Here is a 13,280-nt window from a genome sequence, read left to right on the forward strand (position 1 = left end):
TTTCTTTCTTTCTTTCTTTCTTTCTTTCTTTCTTTCTTTCTTTCTTTCTTTCTTTCTTTCTTTTTTTTTTTTGGCTAGGCAATGGGGTTAAGTGGCTTGCCCAAGGCCACACAGCTAGGTAATTAAGTGTCTGAGGTCGAATTTGAACTCAGGTACTCCTGACTCCAGGGCTGGTGCTCTCTATCCACCATGCCACCTAGCCACCCCTAAGACCATTCTTTTTAAAATTATGGTTGAAATTTGTTAAAGACAAAAAAGATGAGAATAGATAATGTTGAAGGGGAAAGTCTCTTTGTAAAGATAAGCACAGTAGTACTGTTGGTAGAGCTATGAGTCAATTCACTCATTATGGAAAGCTATTTGAACTGAAGCTAAAAAACTGAAAAGTCCTTGCCCTTTGATTCAGAAAGGTATATAACAAAGAGGTCAAAGAAAGGTCCTCTATATACCAAAATATTTATGATGTCTTTTTTTGTTGTGGCAAAGAACTAAAAACATTGATGGAGGATGAATAAATTAATATTACATTTGTATATTTGTACATATTATTATACAATGTACAAAATATATATTAATAAATTGGATTATTACTGCTGAATATGATTATAAGTTGAACTAAGAAATGTGAAAATACCTGAATGAATTGTTTTAGAATAAAACAGTTAGAACCAGCAAAACAATATACAAAATGGCTACAACAAGATAAATGGAAAGGACAAAATAGCTTCCTCCCTAAACCCACAGTGCATTATAGTTATGGAGACCAAAATTTATCTTCTTTGCAGAAATGGGGAACTAAGAGAATATATCCATGTATATATATTCAGATTTGGTTGTTGATGTGATTAGTTTTGCTGTACTACTTTCTTTTAGAGATGGGGATTGGTGGAAGAGAGAAATTAAAGTAATATTAAAATTTAAAAAAATGGTTACAGGGTTGAACTAAATTAGCTTTAAATTCTAATATTTTGTGACTTCCTGGAGGGTGACTTGTTTAACTAAGGACAAAGAATAAAGGAGCCAAGACAATCAATATGCCATTGTAAGAGTTCAAGATATGCTGGGTTATCCATCAGACAGCCAATGATTCTCAGTTCTGGATTTCCACAGTGGCTACTACCAGACTCCTGAGACAGAAAAAGATAAGAAAAGATTGTTTTCATATGCTAAATTGTATGTTTACTAGTTTGATCTTATGTTACAAGGAATGTCAAGGAATGTCAGCTTCCAAAGACTAATGGAGAAAGTAGTGGGATATATGAGTCAAATATCAGCATATCTTTTTTAGTTTTTGGAAGGCAATGGGGTTAAGTGGCTTGCCCAAGGCCACACAGCCCGGTAATTATTAAGTGTCTGAGAATGAATTTGAACTCAGGTACTCCTGACTCCAGGGCCGGTGCTCTATCCATTGTGCCACCTAGCTGCCCCAAAATATCAGTGTATCTTGATGGCATCAATTGACTCTGGAAAGAATAAAAATATTGGAGTGACTAAAGGAAAATGGATTAAACCTTTTCCATTGACAAATATCAGTTTTGTAGAGTTTCTGTCAAGTCTTTAGGTCATATCTCAAGAAGTGGTGAATACCCACACAGAAGATAAAAGTACTTCTTATTTGTTAATGTTCACAGAACCTTTGAGATTGAAGGAGTGTTCTAGAATTGGGCAGTTATTTTCTCTGACTTGTTAGGAACTATACTATTGCTAAACAGTTGAATGACCTCATTCAATATTACTGAGTATGCTGTTCTTCATTTTATAAAGATGACACAAGATTGAAGCCACATGAGAGGTGGTTTGCATTTGTCTTGTGATATGTAGGTGAAGTTACTTTAAGAAAGTAGAAACCGTAAAGGGCAGAGAAGACATGCCATTAGAGGCCAGAGAGGTTTGCTTGGGTCATAAAAGACAATTTCATTCATGGATAGTGTTGATTCTACATTTCCTTTATCATAGAGAAATCACAGGACAAGTAAGGAATTTTCTCAGTAAAGGATCTTTGATTGGAGGAGAACCTAGAGAAACTTGAATTACATGGTGGCAAATATCTTACTTTTGAAAAGGGAATATGGTATAAAGAATTAAAAGATTTATTTTATATTTATTTTTAATTTAATATTTTGGTTACATTTTAAGTTTCAAGCTATAGCTTCCTCTCCCTCTCCACCCCACACTAAAAAAGGCCAGTATTTCATACAAACACACACATTCATTATGTATTTTGTGGTTATAGCACTTTCACCAGATCTTTTAGCCACCTCCACCATCTATTGTGGAACTAGGGTCCCATGGTTAATAAACCTTTTTTTCCTGTGGAGGCTATGCAACAACTCTTTGAGTCTGTTCTTAAGATTATTTTTATAGCATCTTGGGCTTGAGATAGTCATCTGAGATTTTAATTTCAGGGTCACTTTTAATTTAATACTTCATCTACTAGAAATGTTCTGATTAATATACTTCTTCCCAATAGAGGACACTGTGGTTGTTCTTAAATAAGCATTCTCAGCCAATAGGTAGGAAATTTGTTTCAGTTTTGGAATAGTTATGAAGCTCTCTTCTCATCCAGAAGATACAAATGCCAATTGAGCTCCAGTTGAAATTCTTTCATTAATTATTCCCCCCCCAAAAAAATCTTCTAGTAACTGCTGATTTCTGAACCTCTTGGGATTGAACTGTCATTTACTGTTTCTAAGACTCAGTTCAACTTTCACCTACTGCTGCTGCTACTACTACTACTACTACTACTACTACTGATACAACTACTACTACTACCACTACCACTACTACCACCACTAAAAGAACTAGGAAGAGAGATGGGAGAAGGATAAGTATGTTTTTTTGTTTAGTTTTGCTAGAGAGCAGAATTAGGGTTAGATAGGAAAAGATTTATGCTGATGTTATTTAAAAAAACAAAACAAAACAAAACTACTAGATCTGTCCAACAAAAGGAAGGAAGGACTGCTTCAGAGAGAAGATATTGTTTGGATCATTTATCTAGGATCCTTTCCAGTTTGACTCAATAATCTATGATCTCTGGAGACATCAGAATACAGAGAAAATGGATTCTGAGAAAGAAGATAGAAAATAGGCAAAGGACCAGGTATAAAAAATAAACCAGTCAAAATGGAAAATACCAGATTGGAAACTACTAACCTACTCAGTCTTAAAACTTATATGGCATGATATGTCAAAGAGAAAGGAAAAATAGAGATTGACTGATGGGGTAGGAAAAGGAGTGGAGGAAAGAGTAATTTTCTTTCTTTTCTTTCTCACAGACAATATGCAAATATTTTTCATGATTGCCTATGCATAACCTATATCTCAAGGAGGGAAACAGGTTGGGAGGGAGGGAATAGAATTTAGAACTCAAAACTAAGAAAAAACCCAACAAAAATTGTTTTTACATGTAATTGGGGGAAAATAAAATATTATTTAAAAAAACTTTCTTTGTTGTCTCAGTTTGGGTGACTGAATGAATGAAGAAGCATTTATTATATGCTTGCCATATGTCAGACAAAAGTCTGGAGATAAAAAATATAAAAAGTCAGGATACTTGTATTTTCAGAGCTTACATTTTAATAAAGGAAGACAGTACAATGGTTGTCAAGGACCTTTTTTGCCTAGGGTACCAAATGAGGTTCCCTTTCTGGAAGATATGGCAGTGTTGACTTGATCCTCAGAGCAAAAAGAAGGAAAGCAAGGCAAAAGAAAGGAATGCACATTGGCGACATAGCAGATAACAAGATGGCTCAAGTGACAGTAGGATGACTGGATGGTATATGAAGAATGACCTAGGAACCAGCTAGATGAATGGACTAAACACATGGTGCTCATCTGCTCACCAATCAAGTTTGCTCAGCTCTAGGATAATAATTCCAAAGTTGAATGAATTAATGTCCTTAGCAACTGGGCTATAGGTTCTAAAGATCTGGTGTAGAGGGTGCTGGTCAAAGTGGGAAGTAGTGGAACAACAGGAGTAAAGCATATGGTTATCTTCAGAGCCTTTTACCATTTAATTTACCCTCTGAGTTCAAATCTTGCCTCAGGCATTTACTAGATATGTGACCCTGGGCTAGTCATTTAACCTCTGTTTGTCTCAGTTACCTCAACTGTTAAATGGGAATAATAGTAACATCAATCTCACAAGGCTGTTGTGAGGAGCATATGAGATAATATTTGTAAGATGCTCAGCATAGTCCCTAACACATAATAGGTTATTTTATAAAATTCTTGTTCCCTTCCCTCCACCCTGAAAATTTACTGGAGGTGTGGTGAATAGCAAGCTTTTCTTCTGATAGGGAAAGCAAAAGTTATTCTAAACTTCAATAGGTATGAAGTTCTCTTTAGTCAGGGTATACCAGAGAGTGCAAAGAATTAGATTGAAATAATTTCTTTGAATTCTTAGAGGTCCTATTAACTAATTCTCCTCTTTTATTACCTGATAAACTCTATATTGTATTTCTGAACTGAAATTAACTTTCCTCTACTCTGAATCTCTCCCCTGTTATTGATGTTATTAGGAATTTTAAAAAGCCATGAAGTAGAAGAGGTAACAATACTTCTTTGGTGGTAATTATAGAGTAGAGTGGAGTTAGGAGCAGTCACAGAAGGAATAAGGACACAGATTTGGGGTTGGCATATATATATATACATGCATTTATATATGCATATATAAAATTAATACAACTTCCTACTCACATGACCAAAATGATGGAGACATATTCTCTGATATTTACAACCCTTCAGATCTCTCCAAAGGAGATAAAACAATTTCATTTGTTCCTATTTTCTAGGACATTGAGATCCTAAAGATGATTAAAATTTGCATTAACTAATACCATTCTCATGCTCACTCTGTTTCCTCTCCCACATTGCCCATCAGTTCCTGACAGAGAGATTGCACTAGCTGATCTTATCCATGAGCTTGCAACAAAACATATCATACCCTAACCATGTCTCTCTTCTAGTGCTATGGAGATACAAATTTCAAATTGCAGAAAATTTTCTGAGGCCTTCATGGAAAATTTCTTAGAAGCAATAGAGCTCTGCATGAGAATGGAGGAACAGAAGGAGCAAGACAAAGACTTGGAACAGAGCTTAACTCTAAATCCTCATTTCTATGCTTTTGGAAGACCCAACTTTTCCCATGCTTTGGAAGCCCAAACTTTGCCCAGGCTGCCATAGCAAAGCATGGCAGTGCTCTAAATTACTGGGTCAGAGAACTGGAATAGGGTAGGACCCTATGTGTATGTGGATGACTAAATGGCACTCCATTATAAGGCCAAGAGAAAGAGCACAGCAATCAACTGGGGTCAATTTTCTTCCTCCAAAATAATAATGTTTGTTCATTTTTTAAGATTTTTGTAAGGCAATGGGGTTAAGTGGCTTGCCCAAGGCCACACAGCTAAGTAATTATTAAGTATTTGAGGCCAGATTTGAACTCAGGTACTCCTGACTCTAGGGCTGGTGCTCTATCTACTGTGCCACCTAGCTGTCCCTGTCCTTCATTTTAAAAGACCATGACATCAGGAAGCATGTGAATTGGATTTGAGTAAGGGGGGATGTTGTGCTAAGTCACCAGCTCACTTTCTCCTCTAGAGTCATTTGAGTCCATAGGTCAGATGTGAATAAGGACAACTGGAGATGGCCCTGGATGTGAGGTAATCAGGGCTAAGTGACTTGCCCAAGATCACACAAAAGTAAAAGCAAAATAAAGGCTGCAAACTTCAAGTGGTTAAATTTACAATTTCATTCAGAAATAGCAAATTATGCAAATAATCAGGAGGAAAAATTTCAAATATAAAGAAAAAGCAATTTGAATAACAAGATTATTCTATACCCACTAGAAAAAGGAGGATGGACTGAGATAATGTGTTCCAGAGAGTAATGTAACTCAAGATGTAGCCTAAAGTGACCTACCCTGAAAATATAAACTTAATCATACATAAAAGAAATATGAACATTCAAAAATAATGTGACTTTTGAAACATTCTTAGAAAGCCATGAAGAAATGATTTGTTTCTTGAACACGCCAGATAACAGAAATGTAGGAGGGGTAAATGAGGCAGCAACAGTAATAGAGATTAGTAAGAGGCTTCATTCTAATGTGCACAAGGTTATAAGAATGTAGTCAGACAACAGATGTTGGTGGAGAGTTGGGTGTGGGGCATTACAAACTGAACTTTTTGGTATCTTGCCTTTCATGTGAGGGCAGTTAGGTGGCACAGTAGATAGAGTACTGGGCCTGGAGTCAGGAAGACATCCTCTTGAGTTCAAATCTGACCTCAGACACTTTATATCTGTGTAACTTTGGGCAAGTCATTTAATCCTGTTTACCTTAGTTTCCTCATCTATAAAACTGGAGAAAGAAACCACTCTAGTATCTTAGTCGAGAAAACCACAAATGAGCTCACAAAGAGTAGAACATGGCTGAAACAACTGAAAAACAACTCCAACATAAGTCAATGTGTGTGTGTGTGTGTGTGTGTGTGTGTGTGTGTGTGTGTGTGTGTGAATTTATGTGAATGCATGAAGGGGACAGGGAAGGAGGATAGAGAGTGTATCAAGAAATGCTTTAGTTGAGGTCTAGCAATGAGAGGAAGATGGGGCCTGTGGCCTCTTGGGAGTAGGAACTTGTATGGAAGTGGATGAAGAGACAGGGAGAGGAATTCAAAAGGGGAGAAAAGTGGGAGTCATTATTTGATAATAGGATGGAGTCACCAATGAATGCTTTAAATGGGTGAGAAGAGTTGTTTCTGTGAGGGGAAATGAAGACCTTGTACTGCATGTTGAATGTGGGAATTCTCTTTGGGAATTTAGAGAGGCCACTAATCCTGACTCAGGAAAGAATATGATAGAACTTCTAGGGGCAACTGGTGCCTGGAGGAATAAGGGACATGGAACTGGGGAAGAGATTTTGAGATAAATGGGAAGAAAGGTGACCAAGAGGAGGGCACAAGTCAATGATGAACTTTATAACTGGGTACTTGGAAGCAAGGATCCTGCCATGGGGTTGTGTCTCTATATCATCTATAAGAATTAACATTTTTTTTTTTCTGGGATGAGAGGCAATGGAAATTGAAGTTGGAAAGGGGGCAAACTGTGCATAGAAATGGAAGAAAGTACTTGGAAGGGAGAGTACATTAAAAGCTTTGATTTCATAAGGAATATAGAGAGAGGAACTAAATAAATACAAGGGTTATGAATCAGAGAATAGAATTTAGAGTAGAAACAAGGAGAGGGTGAATAGTGAATCTTGAAATATATTACAGATTGGGAGAGGGGCAGAAGGACCTTGATTTTTAAAAGGGGTAGGAAGGCAGAAAGGACATAGTATGGACTCTTCATTGCCATCCAAACTCAGGGAGAGCTTTCCGCTTGCATACTTTGCCTCAGGCTCTATTTTCACAGGAAAGAAATTGAGAAAGGACTGCAGGGATGGAGTGGAGTCTGAGCGGAATAAACTGAGGACTGGAGATGCAAATTACAAGAGATTAAATCATGATGAGTCCAAAGGTTGTCCATTTTTAAGGGAAAGGGTAAAAGAGATGAGTCCAGGTTCCTAAGTTAATTACCTCAAATAATTTCTAGGACTCTCTCCCAGCTCTTGTCCTCTTTTCTCCCACTCAGTACTGTACCAACTGAACAGGGAGTTTGGAAAGCCTTCAGTCCCTTAACTTCCTTATCTCAGCTTAAACTTTCTTACTACCTTTGGCTTTCTCTCTTCCTCTTCTTTCTTGTCTCTCTTCTTTCTTTTTTCTTCTGTATTCATCTATCTATCTTTGTGTCTCCAGTGTTTAGCCCAGTGCTTGATGTGTTAGTAAGAGTGTAGGAAACTGATTGATCAATGGTGGCTGGCTTATTTCATGAGACAGTCTGCCCTTTGCATTACAACATCCTTTCTACTTCTCACATTCTGTTTTTGAAGGTCCTTATTAGGTATGCCATTAGATGTTCCTTTGAACTTATTGTTATATACTCTAAATTCTATTACAGGTCAGATATTTTAGACTCAAGAGACCTTCATAGCCTTGACATTCTATGCTGCAAAAGCTATTTCAAGAGTTAGTATTCTATATGCTAAGTTCCTGCCCAGTCTTGACTTTCTTTGTTCTAAAATTCTCCCCAGCTCTTCTTAAATATCTTCTCTCACATTCTCTGTTCTAAAGACCCTCCCATTCCAAAAGGGTACAGGGTGTGTTCAAGGAAGACTAGTACTTCTGATGTGAGGGCTGCCAAGAACTTTTCAGGGTTGCTTTCTACCTTTAGTGTCCACCCAAGTTTTCTAACTCACCTGTGATCTGGTCAGATCTTTAGCTATCTTGTGACAGTGATTTGGAGAAAACATGATATAGTGGAAAGTGTGTTGGGTTTGGGTTAGATGACATTGTTCTGCCACTTGTTAGCTTTGTGATATTGGACATTTCATGTAACCTCTTTGGCTCTCACTTCCCTCATTCCTCAAATCCAGAGATTGAGATGACCTTGAAGGTTCTTTCCAAATTTCAATCTTTTATTCTATGAACCTTATATTGGAACAGCAAAGAAGAAAGAAAATAAAACTGTTATGATAGCTTCATTTCAATTCTGCTGAATTCAGCAAGCAGGTATTATATGCTACTATGTGGAAGTCATTATGGTAAGAGTTAGGAATATAAGGGGAAAAAATGTCCACTTGGGAAAGAACCAGTAGAAACTGAATTAATACTAGATTGGCAAGCATCTGATTTTAAAAAAAGGTAGAAAAAGAAAAATGTCATCTGATAGAAAGTTGCAAAAGAACCACCCTTGTTTCTGAAAGAAAATTTGTGAGAACTTTCATAAATTAGGAGGTTCTATTAATATGAATAAGATGAGTGAGACACATTTGCAGCATAGTGCAATCATTTAGAAAAGGGAAAATCTCTCTTGTTATGTAATTAAGCATTGGTGATTGTTACTCTTGTCCAACTGAAGAATTTGTTTTAGCATGCTGCAATGTGGAAAAGCAAAGGGGGCCAGATGGAGATACAAGTGGGTTGACTATGTAAGGGTGCAGGGAATTGTCACTATATTGGAATTATTGTGGAGGACAGTGATTAATTTGCAAGCAAAATTAAGCCTTTATTATAGCTTAAGCATTACAAAAACATTTATTAAACTCCTACAATATGCCAGACCAAAAAATTGAAGTTCCTATCATATAAAAGAATGGGGAAGACAATATACAAAATGAATCTGAAAAGTAGTGGGGCAAGGGAGGAAGAAAGAGGGTACATGGCAGTGAGGGCATAATAATGATAACAGAAAGGAAACCAAATCTAACAACTGGTAGCAAATAAAGAGATTCCTGGGAATTTGAGCCTTCTATAAAATGAGGCTATCAGAGGAAATCTTTGCTTTCCTCTCTAGTTCTCTAATCAGAGAGTCAGAAGTATATAGGGTTACTGATGAGGTGTGAGTAGCAAAACTGAAGCAATCTTCATGATGAGGTTTCTGGTGACAAGCTTATTTTGGGTAAAAGAGGAAAGAGGAAGAAGAAGAAGAAGAAGAAGAAGAAGAAGAAGAAGAAGAAGAAGAAGAAAGAAGATGAAGAAGAAGGAGGAGGAGACCAAAAACAATGATAATGAGAACAATACAAGAACAAGGACAAACTAAACAAAAAAGCAAATGAAGAGATGACTGGGGAACTTGAGATCTATAAAGGGAGACCACTGTGCTAGATGCTGACCATACCAAATGGATGATTTGTCATCTATTGTTAAAATAATAGAAGACTCTGAGGACTGATAGGTTTTGCAAGAGTGGTTGAAATAAGGAAACTTCAACTTTCTCTTATTTCAGACCATCTCATGCTTTTTTATAGAAATAAAACAAAAAGCTCCATGGTCATATAGATTCAAAATGCAGAAAGTCTATAGAAAAACTTTTGAGAGATGAATGTAAAAATATAGCCATTCAACCTGATAAGAGAGAAGATCAGGCAAACAGAAGCCAGTGGAACCTGATGTAGATCACTAGTATCACAGTCCATCCTGGCCTGCCAGAAAATGAATTCCCTAGAATAGACTTGAGATAATTGGTCCCTCAGGTATGAGGTGGACTTGATTATATCAAAGATATTATAGTTTGGGGGAACATATTATTAGTATGTGTATTTAGTAAAAGTGAGGCTGCATTTCTTTCAGGGTACTCTTCAGCTTGATCTTGGAGCTTTCTATGCATCAGTTATACTTCTATAAAGAAATAAAAAAAACTTCTATAATAAATATCCTATAAAAAAGAAGGCAGCTTAGCCTTTAGCAGATCTAAAATTATACTATAAAGCATTAGTCATCAGAATTGTATGGTACTGGCTTGGAAATAGAGTGGTAGATCAGTGGAATGGATTAGATACAAAAGAGTCAGCAGAAAATGATTATAATAATTTGCTGTTTGTATGGCAGAAACTAGGATTAGACTAACATATCACACTCTAAACCATAAGATCAAAATGGGTTCATGATTTAGACATAAAAGACAATATTATAAGCAAATTAGGAGAACAAAGAATAATTTACCTGTCAGATCTATGGAAAGGGGGGCAGTTTATGACCAAAGAAGAGATAGAGAACATTATGAAAAACAAATTTGATAATTTCAAATACATAAAATTAAAATGGTTTTGCACAAACAAAGCCATTCTAGCCAAGATCAAAAGAAAAGTAGTAAATTGAGAAACAATTTTTACAATTAATGTTTCTGACAAAGACTCATTTCTAAAATATATAGAGAACTGAGTTAGATTTATAAAAAAAAAGCCAAGTCATTCCCCAATTGACAAATGGTCAATATATATGCAAAGGCAATTTTCAGGAGGAAATCAAAGTTATCTACAGTCATATGAAAAATTGTTCTAAATCACTATTGGCTACAGAAATGCAAATTAAAGCATTTCTGGGGTACTACTTCATATCTCTCAGATCGGCCAATATGTCCAGAAAGGATAATGATCAATGTTAGAGGAGACGTGGGAAATCTAGGACATGAATGTATTGTTGGTAGAACTGTGAACTGATCCAATCCAATTTGGATTTATGCCCAAAGGGCAATTAAAATGTGCATACCCTTTGATCTAGAAATACCACTACTGGGTCTGTATCCTGAAGAGATCATGAAAAAGGATAAAAGCCCCATATGTTCAAAAATATTTATAGTAGCTCTGGTTGTAGTAGCAAAGAACTGGAAATTGAGGAGACGTCCATCAATTGGGAATGGCTGAACAAATTGTGGTGTGTGTATGTGATGGAACACTATTGTTCTATTAGAAATCAGGAGGGATGGGATTTCAGAGAAGCCTTGAACAACCTGCATGAATTGATGCTGAGTGAGATGAGCAGAACCAGAAGAACATTATACACCCTAACAACAACATGAGCTGATGATCAACCTGATAGACTTGCTCACTCTATCAGTGCAATAATTAGGTACAATTTTAGGGGATCTGTGATGGAGTATACCATCTGTATCCCAGAGAAAGAACTGTGAAATTTAAATGAAGACCAAAGAATATTTTCTACAATTTTTAAAAAAGTCATCTTATGTTTTACACAATTTTGCTATCTCTCATATTTTCTTTCTTCCTTAAGGATAGGTTTTTTTTCTCTCAACACATTCAATTTTGATATATATGCATGTCATGGAAACAAATGTAAAGACTATCACACTTCCTTCTGTTGGGGGGGAGGGGGAAAATTGTAAAATTCAAAGCCTTGCCAAAAAAAAGATTGGTAGAAACTACCATTGTATAAATTGGAAAACAAAATATATTAAAATATACTATATATATGATGTATATAATATACTCCTCAAGTTAGTTGCTAACTTTAAAGCCTCCTACAGCTTAATATTATGTGTCCTGGAGATGCTATGATTAGTAAGCATCTCCGTTGTAGGCAAGGCTATGGCAATTCTCAAATCAGTTGAGCTCCACCCATAGCTCTGAGGTTACTTCTCTCTTTCAATAAGCATTCTCAGCTAATAGCCATGCAACTCTATTTATTTAGCCATATGTGCCAGAAGATATAGACCAAGGTCTATTCTACCTTTGAACTCTTAATTGTTTCATTTCCCAATCATGAGTCTTCTACTAACTGCTAAATTCTCAACTCTTACTCTGAACTGAACTGAACTGTCTTCTACTGTATTCCCTAAGCCTATCAGTTCAACTCCCACTCATGACTATTGTTTATCAAGAATTTGAAGGACTGATAGAGAATAACTCTATTGTGGAAAGAGAATGAAAGTTATTTTAATTAGTCCTGACTAACAGAATTAGAGTCAAAGTAGCAAAGTTATAAGGACATACACTTAGTATTGAAGACATTTTCTTTCTTTTTAAAATTGATTTCTTATTTTATTTTTCCAATTACAGGTTATGGAAGTTTTTTGACATTCATCCACTTGCATATTTGTTATACATTTTTCCATCACCCTCCTCTCAGTGGTTGAGTCTGGGGTATACTTGTAACCTTGTATTGAACATATTTACATATTAGTCATTTTGTGTATGAGGAATTAGAATTAAGGGAAAAGAAAGAAATCCATGGGATAGGAAGAAAAAGCATAAGAAAAGTTTTTAAAAAGTAAATACAGTATCTATTCAGATTCTGTTTTTCCCATCTCTGGATATGGATGACATTGTCCATAACAGGTCTCCCAGAGTTGTCTGAGAGGAGCTACATCCATCACAGTTTATCAGCTCAAATATTGTTGCTAATATGTACAATGTTCTTTTGATTCTGCTCCCTGTTGAAGACATTTTGAAGACATTTTCTAACAATTTAATATTTCTAGCAGTTTAATGCACTTTCACTTCAGGATGAAGATGTGATTGAAATAATTCATCCTTTAAGAATATGTTGAATTGAACTTGATTATTCAGAGATGCCTATTTTTGAGAATCTATTGTCTAAAAGGGCATCAGTATACATAGATATAGATGTATGGGCACAGAGAAAAGCATAAATAGGCAAGGGTTGTGGTGTTAATGAAGAGTCCATGTGAATGGTAAAGGTGAGTGATTTCATACAGTCACACAACTTCCCAAGCTTGAACTTGATGCAGGTTCTGCATTATCAAGGAGTAGCTTTCCAGTTTTCTTACTGTTCACCACACACTCATGATCTAGCAGCAGTAGCCCTCTTATTTTTCCATGAACAAGACACTCAATATCTCAATTCTGGATATTTTCTCTGTCTGTTCTCCATGCCTGTAATGGTATCCCTCCTCATCTCTGCCTACTGTCTTCTCTGGCTTTTTTT

The sequence above is a fragment of the Macrotis lagotis genome, chromosome X (genome assembly GCF_037893015.1).
Source record: "Macrotis lagotis isolate mMagLag1 chromosome X, bilby.v1.9.chrom.fasta, whole genome shotgun sequence".
Classification (NCBI taxonomy): domain Eukaryota; kingdom Metazoa; phylum Chordata; class Mammalia; order Peramelemorphia; family Peramelidae; genus Macrotis; species Macrotis lagotis.